The sequence below is a fragment of the Mus caroli genome, unplaced genomic scaffold, assembly GCF_978045245.1.
Source record: "Mus caroli unplaced genomic scaffold, Mus_caroli_1 scaffold_18, whole genome shotgun sequence".
Lineage (NCBI taxonomy): Eukaryota > Metazoa > Chordata > Mammalia > Rodentia > Muridae > Mus > Mus caroli.
Genome location: NW_028227273.1, coordinates 85905774 through 85918813, shown reverse-complemented (window position 1 = coordinate 85918813; position 13040 = coordinate 85905774). Strand labels below are relative to the sequence as shown.

The window sequence follows — 13040 nt, the reverse complement described above, 5'->3', positions numbered from 1 at the left end:
ATGGGTTTGGATATTTTGCCTGCATGTGTGCCTGTATGTATACCACGTATGTGCCTGGTGCCTGTGGAGGCCAGGAGAGGCTATCATATCCCCTGGAACTAGAGTTACAGGCAGTTGTGAGGCGCCATGTGAGTGTTGGAAATTGAATCCAGATCCTCTGGAAGAGCAGCCACAGCAGAAAGGCTGACCTCAGAGTGATGGGATTTCATCTTCACTCAGAAGCTGAAGTAGGTGGGAAAGGGTTAGGGTTAGGTTAGGGTTAGGGTTAGGTTAGTGTTAGGGTTAGGGTTAGGTTACAGTTAGGGTTTGGATTAGGTTACGGTTAGGTTAGGGTTAGGGTTAGGGTTAGGGTTAAAGATGGACAGCACAGCTAGGCTCTATGCCCCGATATTGTATTTATCCCCACTGGATACAGAGAGTTAGTGCTGCTTCCAAAGGTCTATCATTCTTTTTAGAGGGCAGGAATCTCGTGATAGGCTCCACCCTACCCTCCGCGTTGGTATGCTCAGTCGGCTCATCCATAGAGAGCTGGCTGTGACTCCCTGCCATTGTGGGAAGCTAGTCTGATCTCTCTGCGTGACAGGGAAAGCTCTTCACATCTTATTAGCCCCGGGATGAGATATAAAATCAGTTTCATGGTGCAGATACACCCTGGAGGTTGATCAGTTTGTCAGAATAAATAGGCCTCTCCTGACGCAAAGACATTAAATTCACTGGTACCGTGAAAAATGGACCATAAAGGGGACAGGGGGTAGGAAAGAAAGAAAGAAAAAAAGAAAAAGAAAAACCAAGGCAAAACACACACAGACAGAAGCCCCACGCCGTGACTGGTGTGAGGAGGGTGAAAGTCTGGGTGAATATGCTGGTAGTGACATTAATTCCTGTGTTAATTTGCATCTATTCCAAGGCAGCTGTATCACATAGCTTAGGGTCCAGTTAGTGACTTGAATCTGTCCTGTATCAGCTGAGTGACCATCTAGAACACTGGTTCTCAGCCTGTGGGTCTCCATCCCTTTGGGTCGGGGGTCAAATGACCTTGCCACAGGGGGCACCTAAGGACACCAGAAAACCTAGATATTTACTTTGCCATTCACAACAGCAGCAAAATTACATTTGTGAAGTAGCAGCGGAAATACTTTTACACGGTTGGGGTCAGGGGTGGGGTGGGTTGGTGGTGGTCACCACAACATGAGGGACTACATTAAAGGGTGGCAGCTTTAGGAAGGTTGAGAACCACTGGTCTAGAAGGGTCTGGTTTGATCTTGAGAGTGTTTGGGGGATTTGTAATCACATTATTCTGAACATTCAACAAGAGGCTTGCTTGAATGCAAAGGATTTCAGTTTCTAAACCGTGCCCAAAGGTTCTAGGGTGTGGCGGAAAACTCACGGGGCTGAACTGGACTGGTTTAAGTTTTTGAGTAAAACACAGTGACCATTAACATCTAGAAGCCTCTATGAATTGACGTCATTCCTGTGAAACTACAGACCTCATAGCTGTCCAGGTCCTCCCTGCAGTGATAGGGACTTGTATACAAATGCTTGTTTTCTTGGCTAGTCCCTGAAAACCATGCAGATACTCAGCTACACGCACACAATTCGAGGGCAATCTCTCTCTCTCTCTCTCTCTCTCTCTCTCTCTCTCTCTCTCTCTCGCTCTCTCTCTGTCTCGTTTTTTAACAGTGGGAAATATTTGTTCTTTTTTTAGATTATATATATATATATATATATATATATATACACACTGTAGCTGTTTTTATATTTATTTATTTATTTTATGTATATGTATACACTGTATCTGTCTTCAGACACACCAGAAGAGGACATCTGATTCCATGTGAGCCACCAAGTGGTTGCTTGGGATTGAACTCAGGACCTCTGGAAGCTCTGTCAATGCTCTTAACCACTGAGCCATCTCTCCAGCACCAATGTTTTATTCTTAAATGTCTAAAAGGAAATTCATTCCTGAAAAAGAATTACAAGGTACATGGATTCAAAGGAAAAAAAAAATCTCTGAAATTCCCCTCCCATCTCTCCAGCACTAACCATAGCCACAACTTACCTGAATGCTCTTTAAGAACGTCTTTTTTGAAACCAACTCATTGTAATTTGATTCCTATCTAACAAGATGCCATCTTTCCATACATCTATTTCCATGCCATGGATTTTTTTGGGGGGTGGGGAGATAAGGTCTAAGTAGGTCAAATTTGGGATTAAGCCTTACTCTGGCCTTAGTCTCTCGAGTGCTGGATGAGGCAACAGAAATCTTTGGGACGATTCTCTGGGCCAGTGCAGAAACTCTGCTGGTGCTGAAATAGTGTCAAGAGGGAGAGCTTCTTTGGGAGAAGACAGACAGACAGACAGACACCCCTCCCCACTGCAGTGGTTCCATGCTCACTGCTGGCCAGCTTGTCTCCCATGGGGTTTATGGGGGTTTCTCTGATTAGTGGCATGGAAGGCTGGCATTTTGCACAGATATCGCCTATGTGTTAATCATGGCCTTAGAGCTGCCAAGACTCCCCGGATCTGTACACTGCCCTTCCGAATCTCTGGAGCAGATGTCAGCTGAACCGAGGGAGACAACTATGGTCCCTTTACACAGCTTGTTTTCCCTGCGTCGCCTTCTCTTGAGAGGGATCTTACAATCACCAACGATTTCTATAGCATTTCATTTTGCTTTTTAAAATTTGAAATATGTAAGTTTTTCCAAGACAAGGTCTCATCTTGTAGTACAGTTTGGGCTTGGACTCACTACATAGCCCAGACGGGCTCTGGTTAAGCTTTCCGTGTGCTCAGACCTACCAAGTTTATGGGTGTGTGCAACCCCACCTGATTTATATGCCTTTAAAACGTTACACAAGTATAGGATTGGAGATTTTGCTCAGTGGTAGAGAACTTGTCTAGAAAGCTTAAGGCTCTGGGTTCAGTCCTCAGCTATGGAAAACAAAAGACAGAATAACAAAAAAGATCAAATAATGCCAATGGTGGTAGCACATGCCCTTAGTCCTAGCACTCCTGAGGGAGGTAGAGGCAGGCAGATCTCTGAGCTTGAGGCCAGCCTGTTCTATAGATCGGTCTACAGGACAGCCAGGGCTATACAGAGAAACCCTGACAAAAACAAACAAACAAACAAATTAATTTACAGAAGTGATCCACACTTACTCTTCTGGCTTTCTGCACCATGGTCCATTGTTGGGCTTCATTAGAAGGGTCAAACACATGCCCATATGAGCACCTGTGATGGCAGCTTCATTATAAACAGCCCTCACAGGCCCATCACACTCCGACAGAGGGATTGCTCTGAAGACATTTTACAGACAATGCTGGTTTTCAGTGAAATTTCCCAAGGTGATCTGGGTGGATGGATTCAATCCTACATGGGCTTCAGGGTCAGGCTGTGCCGACCAGTTTCATCCTGTCCTTCCCAAGGTCTGTCCTGTTGTGGACTTGAGGCAGGTTTATCTAGCTCACAGACCTGGTAAGCCAATTCTTCAATCACACTCTTAATATAAATAAGTAATTTGCATCTTTATAGCTATATATGTGTGCATATATGCATAGGTATAACCAACACATACGTGTGTGTGTGTGTGGCTATAATCATAATCTATACATATGTGTGTTTGTTTATTTAGGTGTTATCTCTCTCACATGAGTGAGTGTGTGTGTGTGTGTGTGTGTGTGTGTGTGTGTGTGTAATCATCCTGGTGGCTCTGCTTCTCTGCTGGAGCCCTGGCTGACATGTCTCAGAAAAATTATAAGTCATCTTATGCCCTGTCTTTTGTAAAACAGTGACCATAAAACCACAACAATTTAAACTTTCTGTATTCAGTTAAGAGAACTTGTTGCTCTTGCAGAAGACCCTGGTTCAGTTCCCAGTGTCTGTGTGACAGCTCACAACTATCTGTAACTCCTGTTCCAGGGGATCCAGTGCAGGCAAAGGTCACTGCTCTCAAAAGCATGATTGTGTCCTTTGATCTGACAATGAACAAGAGAACCCAAAGATCCAATGCTCTGAGCCAAGGGATAGAGGAATGCAGAAACATAACCTGGATACAGGAGTCAATGTTACCTCTAGCACATATCCAAGTCCAGGAGACTGTGTCTAACTTCCTCTTAACTGAGGTGATAAACTTATCTTGAGTGCCTGAGAAGAGGTCAAAAAACCCTTGCACTACTTAATAAAGCCTAAATCTAATAAATTCATATTTTTCTACTTAGTAAGAGCTGAGCTTTTGTTAGCACGGAGTCCAGTTTTCCCTCACAATTAGCACACTGAGTGTGGTTACATGAGACAAAGTTATGCTTAAGTCAATGGTGGGTATCTGAGATCCAAGCGCCAGGGCATACATCACTGAAGAAGTGGGGGCTGGGGGGAGAGAGACTGCAGGAGATAAAACAGAAGAACCTGCCAGGAAACCGACAGTGCGTTTATCAGAAGCACCCAACAGAATGGGCTGTTACTGATTGATAGAGAGGACAATAACAGGTTGTTACTGATAGAGAGGACAGCATGGGCTGTTACTGATAGAGAGGACAATGTTCTGCACTCACAAAAAAAATCTTTGTTGAACAGAGTAATCAGGAACCTGAGCAAAGGAACAGGAATACAGTCTGTAACAGGTAACGCCTGCCTGCCAGGAAAGATACAGAAGAAAGCACTGCCTCCATTGGATGCCATCCTGCCATCCCTGGAGACCTTGTAGGGCGAGGCAAGAAGCTACACAGTTAGACAGTGGCAGTGATGACCTTCATCCTGGGGTGGGGGAGGCCAAGGCCAAACAGTATCTTTGGGTCCTACAGTTTTAACTTAAAAAGTTTAAAAATAATGTGGAAAAAAAGCTTATAGAATAAAGATATAAAGAAAATGTTTTATATGGCGTGCTTATGTTTAAAAATTATATAAAGTATGTTATATTAAGCTAAAGCTGATTTAATGTTGAAAAAAGAACAATGTGGGTGTGCATGTGTGTGTGCATATGTGTGCGCATGTGTGTTTAGTGTCTGGTCTGCAGAGGTTTACAGTGCTGTCCTGGGCCTTCACACTGGATCCCCTGGGACTGGAGTTACAGATAGTTGTGAGCTGTCACTCGGGCTCTGGGAACTGAACCAGTATCTTCTGCAAGAGCGACAAGTCCTCTTAATGGATAAAGCATCTCTCCTGTGTTAGCCGTTAACCCAGAGCCAACTTCATCTCTATACACTCCGCTCTACGTCAGTGCCTTAGATAGAAATGCTGTTTTAACATCTTTCACTGTGTTCTTACTGGATCTTTGTATGTTGACATACATTTAGATAGACAAATGCTTGCCACTGGGTGACATCTGTCTGCAGTCTTCAACACAGTAGCATGCTGTGAAGATACCTAGCCAGGACCTACAGGCTGTACTCTACCCCTTAGGTTTGCCAGAGGCGGTAACCTCTTAGTGTTTTATAACTACAACCCATGATGTTTCCCAAATGACAATCTCCTAATGGCATACTCTCAGGACATATCCCCATCATGACAGGAGGCATGACTGCGTTAAAAATTATGTGAAAGAACAGCATGCTCCAATTCACAAAATAGTCTGTAAGATATTTACATTTAGAAACGTAGCCTGGCGTTGTGGTGCACGGCTTTAATCCCAGTCCTCAGGAGGCAGAAGTAGGCAGATCTTTATGAGTTTCAGGCCATCCTGATCTATACAGTGAGTTCTAGGATACACCACGGTAAGACCCTGTTAACTAAACCAAACCTAACCATAGGTCGGGATGTAGGTCAGTTGGTAGGATGCTTGCCAAGGATGCAGGAAGCCCTGGGTTGGATGTCAGCACCGCATAAGCTGGGCATGGTGGATTGTTCTTATAATATCAATTCTCAGTAAGTAGAGGCGGGGTACCAACGTCACCCTTGTTTACATATTGACTTCAAGGTCAGCTTGGAACATATGAGACTTGTCTGAAAAATGATAACAAGATTAAGATATACATTTAATCTATTGCTTCAAAACAGAACCTTTGAAGCCAGAGGCTCTAGAGAGAGTTTGAGACTAAAACAAGAACAATCGACAGTACAGGTTAAGGTTTCTGTTTACAGTTAAGAATAAGTTCCTGTTTGTCCTGGGCAGTTTGAGGTTTCTGTTTGTAGTAAAAGAACAAGTTCCTAGGCCAGTGGTGGTGCACGCCTTTAATCCCAGAACTTGGGAGGCAGAGGCAGGCAGGAGGCCAGCCTGGTCTACAAAGTGAGTTCCAGGACAGCCAGGGCTATACAGAGAAACCCTGTCTCGAAAAACCAAAACCAAAACCAAAAAACAAAAAATAAAACAAACAAACAAACAAAAAAGAACAAGTTCCTGTTTGTCCTGTGTTAAGTCCTTGTAAGTTAAGGTTTCTATTTGTAGTTAAGGATAAATTCCTGTTTTTTAGATCTGATGTAAACTGCAAAACATGTTTTTCCACCAACACTAAAGTTGTGACTCCGTTTACATGATATATAATATCCTTACCCTGTTCCTTCCGTTTCACTGTATCTTTCTGACACTGCATAACAGCCGACTCTCTCATCTCTCCTATAAAAGGGACCTCAAGAGGCTGGCAGGGGCTGCTCTCTAAAATCCCAACTTAGGGAGAGGCAGCCTGACTGACCAGTCCCAGTATACCCCCCAAATGCAGCTTGCTTTAATTGGACAATTATGGATTGGTCTTTCTCCTCTCAGTTTTCAGGGTTGCCACAGAGGCATCTCTTTGCTCTGCATGTTTGCATATTCAAAGAAGGCACACGGTTTCTGGCACATAGTAAACACAATAAGAAATAGTTTCTTACTGGGCTTTATGCTCCCTATGTAATAAAAATGTTTAGCACCTGGCTACCTAACATACATCCCAGTCTACTGATGATACAGATTGTCATGTGAAAGTCTAGGACGTGTTCGGCAACGTCAAGTCTTGTCTGCTTAGAGAAAGGGATGCAAGCACTACTTGTGTGTATATACAAAGGGCCATTAATCCCTCGGACCGTTAACGCCATGGAGCTGGAAAAATTGCTGCTGGTGTTAATCTGTCAGTATGATAGTGGTGGAGCTATCACATGATTGATGCTTAAGTCTTGTTTCTCATATGCTCATAATGGACAAACTCGAGATGTGTACTTTCTCTTTGGAAGCATGATGGGAGACCCAGTGAAGTAGCCTCTGATGCAATTGGGACAGCCAAGGAGCTGCTGATCAATGGAGGTCAGAGCCGGTTGGAACCTACAAGCGGTGACCCTTAAAATCAGATTTTGATTCTTAATGTTGATGAATGATCTCTACATGAAACCCCAAATCTCTTTGTACCCGTTTCCTGTCACAATTGTATCTGTATTAAAAGCATTCTGTCATGTGCCGCCTATTTTTTTCTACTGGAGATCTGAAGTTCTATCTTAAAAGACTAGGAGGGAATCAAATGACACCATAGGACCCTTCTTTGTGGTTTGAGGAAACATCAAAAGCACAAAGCAGGCATGTGTGGGTTTTTTCCTTCCTTGGGGACAGAAGAATCAGGACTCTACCTTAGGCGACTGTCCTGAAGGTGGCAGCAGAGATATGTAATTTCAGACCAGCAGCCTGTGAAACCAGCACATCGACAGGGCGATGCTCCTGGTGGTGGGGGACCAGGCGCTGATCTATGCAAAACCTGTCCTAACAAGACAGTGGGGCTGAGTGGAAATGGTTTGGGCAATAGCACACCAAGCCGTGGGCTGGGAAAGACGAAAGGGAAATTGTTTCACGTGCATAACGTATGAAAACCACAGCCTAGTGGTAGGAGGCAAATGGAGGTGGTGCCAAGCTCCAAACACAAACAGACCAAGACAACCCTTTACAAAGTAGTCTCTTCAAATGGCCGGGTAAAGGTCTCAAGAAGGCTGGCAAAACGCCTCTACTCGTATTCCCGCAGAACCAGCAAACCTCTGTGCTGCTCCAGAGACATGCTGGTTTTAGGTTCATGACCTTGAATCTGCCCTTGGTTTAATGTCCATCCATGGGCTCTGATCATCGATTCCCTCTTCTTGTACGTCATGAATGCATCCCAAGCTTCAGGCGCATAGTCATAGTTTACACACTGTCTGGACGAGCGAGTGGAAACCTTTACGGCGAGTTTAGAATCAGAGCATCACAACCAATATCACAATCACAATCCACCCAGATTGCCACCAGCGGAAAGGAAACCTTGCTTACACTGAGGGACGCCTAGCAACCAAACTAACTTCAGAAGTGAGCCTCTGCCCTTGTGCCCTTCACTGGACCCTAGTCAGCTCCAGGGTGTGGAGAGGGTGTTGCTGAGAATTAAACCATGCAATTCATAAGTACACACAAAGGCATTGCGATTTGATTCCTACCTCAGGAGAGTTTTCTTTCCCTTAACTTAAAATGTTCATTGCTGGTTTATTTTTTTCTTTCCTTTGCTGGATTTATTGGTGTATAATTTGTATAGTCATAGATTTTTTTTTCCCTCCTTTTTCATTCTTCACTTAACATTCCGATTGCTACCCAACTCCTGGACTCCCCCTTTCATAGTCCCTTCTTCCACCCCCTTCCCCTTCTCCTCTGAGGAAGTGGAGGTCCCACTGGGTATCCCCTCCACCCTGGTACATCAAGTCTCTGCGGGGTTAGGACATCTTCTCCACTGAAGGAAGACAAGGCAGCCCAGCTAGAAGAATGTATTTCAGAATAGCTTGTGTGGGCTGGAGGATGGTTCAGTGGATAAGAGCACTGCTGGCTCTTCCAGAGCACCTGAGTTTGATGCCTAGTACCTGTATGGTAGCTCACAACAGCCTGTAACTCCAGTTCCAGGAGACCCAACACCCACTTCTGAACTCTGTGGGCACAACGTGGATATGGGTCATAGACCTTCATGCAAGTAAAACAACCACCTACATAAAAATAAATAAGAAATAGTTCATGTACTTGTTGAATGGATTACACATCAGCACAAGTTCAAGAGGTACCACAAAAAAATTCGTTTTTCTTGGTCAGCTACAGCTACAGAGCTTTCCAGAGGATGCACTCCTGATTAGTGCATGTTCTAGAAATATTTTATACTCCGAAGTACACATAAATAATATTTTAAAACCACACGGTCTATAAAATGTCCTAATTTGTATTGTGGGCAACACCTTGGTCTTTCACTTACGGCCTTGTACAGGTCTTGAATTTCGTTCCAGTCTCCTTGGATCTAAACAGCCATGTAAGATTCCAGTGGGCACACAGGCCTCACACCCTTTCCCCGTCTCTACATTATAAACAAAGCATTGGGGAACCTTGTCTCTGTAGCTGGTTTTGTATAGGAAAAATAAAATCTGTAGGTTGAATTTCAGGAAGTAATGCAGTTAGGCTGAAGGGTGTGTGCAGCTACCTGTGGGGAGGGTTTGTGATCTCCGCAGCGAGTCTTGGGAAAGGCCACTTCCTGCCCCTTCCCTGACATGCTGTGACCAACCACCTTGCTTTTCAAGCTGCACTGAGAAGAATCTCAAAGGAACACCAGCACGTTCACTGAGAACTTTTTAGTATACATGTCTGTAACCAGAGGGACAGACAGGATGCTGAACAACTTCTAAGCCTAGTCTCTGTAGCTGAACATGGGTCCCTCCCGATGTCCCTCTCTGTCCATTCCCAGTGCCTCTTGCTTAAAGCCTTTCTTTGTTCTGTTCTGATTCTGGCCCTCTTGGTTGATGCTAACGCTGACAGCCAGCACAGAGGAGGGCCATGGAAATAGGAGAGTACTAGGTCTCACCCCCCCATGCAGTGTCCTGGGCCTTAACTTGGCAGAATGGGTCCCCAGGAAGTGGGGGAGGGGAGGGAGGCACAGTTTATGACAGTGATTCTGGGTCCTGCTCACCTCCCCTGTTCCCCTCCTGTTTGTCTTAGCTGTGAGTGTTTTAAAGAACAATTCCCACAGTGAAGGCCTTTGCCTTGTAATGGCTCCCTTGTTCCCAAAGGCTAAAGTAGGATTTAGTTGCAAGCTGAGACTCTCAAATGATTTCATGCCAAGATTCACACCATCCATGTTCCTTTAAACAAACTTCTTGGTGGGTAAATTTTCATCTCTAACTGAGAATTCTGCTTACTGTCTTGGAAGGCCTGCCCAGCTCTGCTTTCAAACCAGCATTTCCCAGACCTTCTGGAGCAGTTGGAGTACTCCAGAAACGGAGCACTGGTCGCAGAGTTATCAGATCCAACACCACTTTCAAATATTGCCATTAATTAGGGAGCGTGTTTGAATGTGGCCATTCATTAGTAAAACGAGCAACATATGTCTTCTATAATTTTTAACTGGTCTCTAATCCTCCTGACCTTATCATTTACAATCTGTAGCAAGGCACTAGACTCTGTAAAAATGATTATACCACGCCAGTAAAAAGTGAAATCCAAGCCATACGGCAATTTGAGCCAAATTTGTCCCATATGCCTGTGGGCATCCTTATGCTCTCTAGCACAGTAGGGGAGGTAAATGTCTCTCCTTCCAGAACACCTGGGCCCAGCCCTTGGCAGTTTGCGGGATGTAGTAGTTTCGGAGATGGTCCAATCATGCTGGAGGCACCCCGCAAGCGCACTGTAGACGGTTTTCTTTTCTACTTCATCAATAAGCAATAAATCAACCCCAAGTGCATATTAAACTGGCCTTTCTGATGTACTCCTGTAATCCCAGAGCCTGGGAGGTAAGAGAATTATGAGTTTAAGGATAGTCTAGGCAATCTGTGAAAAGCCACATCTTGGGGAAAAAAAAGATACATATTAACCTTTGAGTGGGTATTGCACAGTGGCACAGGTATAGCTGGGAATGGGACACCCATCCTCACCTCTTGCCACTAAGCCTGAGCAAGGCCATCAGTGTGTTCTGCTTTCAAGTCTGCTGCTTCTTCCTCCTGCTGGAGGCAGTACCCAGCGTCATCTCCTTCTTATACATATGACTGCTGACAAACTTGTCCACACCAAGCAATATTCACCCACCTCCTCTTAGGTAGTCAAGCTTTTATCATCGTCGTCGTCATCATCATCATCATCATCATCATCTTACACATTTGCATCTCCCCAGGAATGGGAAATCATAGTTACTTATGGGTACTCAGAATCAGAGGCTTACAGCTGGGGTGGAGGGGCAGTCCTCACGTCGAATGGGTGAGCCGTGGAACAGCTGCACATTGTGGGTAGAACTTGATCACATGCCTGGCTGGGTAGTCCTGTGTGCAAGACTAGTAATCAAAGGAAGGAGAGGGGAGTCAGGGGGCATGGAAGGTCATGGGAGAGGGCCCATGGCATTGGTTTTTTGCCCTCCATCTTTTTGCAAGCTGTGTGCTGCCAACTTTACATTTCCATTAGATGGGCTGTGGGCACTTCAGATCTTTGCAGAGTGAACTGGTAGGAGGAGCTAGAAGAATCCCCTCGTGTGACCAAGTTTCTGACACTGTTATCTACAATGTTCGTGCTTGATAACCATGCAACAGATCTCTGCCCTCCCCTCATGACCCTCCTAGCCCCCCACCCCCCAGTAGCTCATACCTCATAATGCTTTTAAGAAAGTTTATAAATTGTTTTGCATTGCATTCATGGCTGCTGTGGACCATAGGCTAAATATCCCTGGAACCAAGAGGCAGGAAGGAAGACAGCAGTGATGTCAAGAGATCAGAAGGGAGGGGCAAGCCCTGGAAGCAGGACTTTGGTCAGGGGCAGCTTTGGTCCAGATGAGCCACACTCAGGCTAAGCTCATAGGCATGGCGGGTGGAGAAGGTTCACATCACGGGAACCGGAAATGATTTGCTAACAGAAAAAGGTAAGGGTGAGCGCATGAAGGTGTAGGGAGGGGAGGGCAGAGACAAGTGGTAAGACCCAGAGAGAAAGTCAAGGACACAGAAATCCAGACACTCTTAAAGGACCATGGCTTGTAAAGAACGAAGACAAAATCCCAGGACAACTGTCTCCTGATGAGAAGGATGTCTGAAGGAGATCCCGCTTTGTCCTTGATCTTCTTACGGGAGGAGACTGACACTGGCTGAAGACCCATTCCAGTGAGGGGGAAGTGGGAGCCTCAGAAACCCAGAATGGCCACTGTCTGATGGCCTCCGTGAGGCATGAATTGGAGGCAAGCCTGAAAGATGCAACATTGGCATTTCCACCAGCCCGAGCATGGTCCCCAGCCCAGAGTGCCGCCTCTGCCTGGAGCTTGTAGAAGAGCAGATATTCAGGGTCCTCTCACCCTGGAAGTTCTACACCAGGATTCCAGTTTTTATTATGACCTTGGGGAAGGCAAGGGCACGTGGCAGGTGAAAGGTCCTGCTGTAGCTCAGTCATCCTCAAGTCCCTGCATTCCGTGTGCCAGGTGTCCCAAGGACGATGATATATAGTATTGCCCATTCTTCTAGGAACACCCCCCCCCCCCCCAGTCCTCCCTCATCCCAAAGCCCTCTTTCCAAAGGCATTTATTTGTTCAGCAGGTTTGGTGTGTGAATCCCCTCCTCCATGCTCTGACATCATGGAGTCCGTGCTTAGCTAGCTAGCCACACCCACATTATCTAACGACACGAGTATTTAGGGTCAGTTCGAGGATGAGGTAGTGAACTGGGTTTGTAGGACACAGTATTGCTGACCTCGGATAGCACCCAGCCAACCGCTAGGAACGGTGCGAGTACTGGGGCCGTCTCCGGAAGGGCAGCGTTTCTTACTATGATTAGATTTTGACTCTGCTGGGGAGAGCAGGGAGGCGTGGCACTGCTGGGGTGAGGGGCTGGGGCTGGAAGGATCATCAGGCCAAGAGATGGGGCTTGGAAGCTGGCTATGGGATTCTATAGTGTGGCCAGGGCTACAGGACCGCTGCTAAGGAATGGAATCTTGTTTGGTGCTTTCCCCATTTGGTTCCTCAAAGTAGGAAAAATGCAATACCATACTATGTTGCTGCAGGTGCCTGGGCAGCGGGGAACACCCACCCGGTAGCTAATTAGGGCCCAGGGAAGGGCGCGGGGCAGAGACTCACTTAAGACCTTAGTTTTGGATGCTAGGGTGCATTACTAACCGAACCGACTTGGAGTA

At 45.7% G+C, this 13040-nt stretch overlaps 1 protein-coding gene across 5 annotated transcripts in view; it reads right to left on the bottom strand.

The window, feature by feature from the left end:
• The window catches only part of Prkn (parkin RBR E3 ubiquitin protein ligase), a 1247011-nt gene that overhangs the window by 53966 nt on the left and 1180005 nt on the right, over nucleotides 1–13040 (bottom strand). The gene's annotated exons all lie outside the window — the stretch shown is intronic.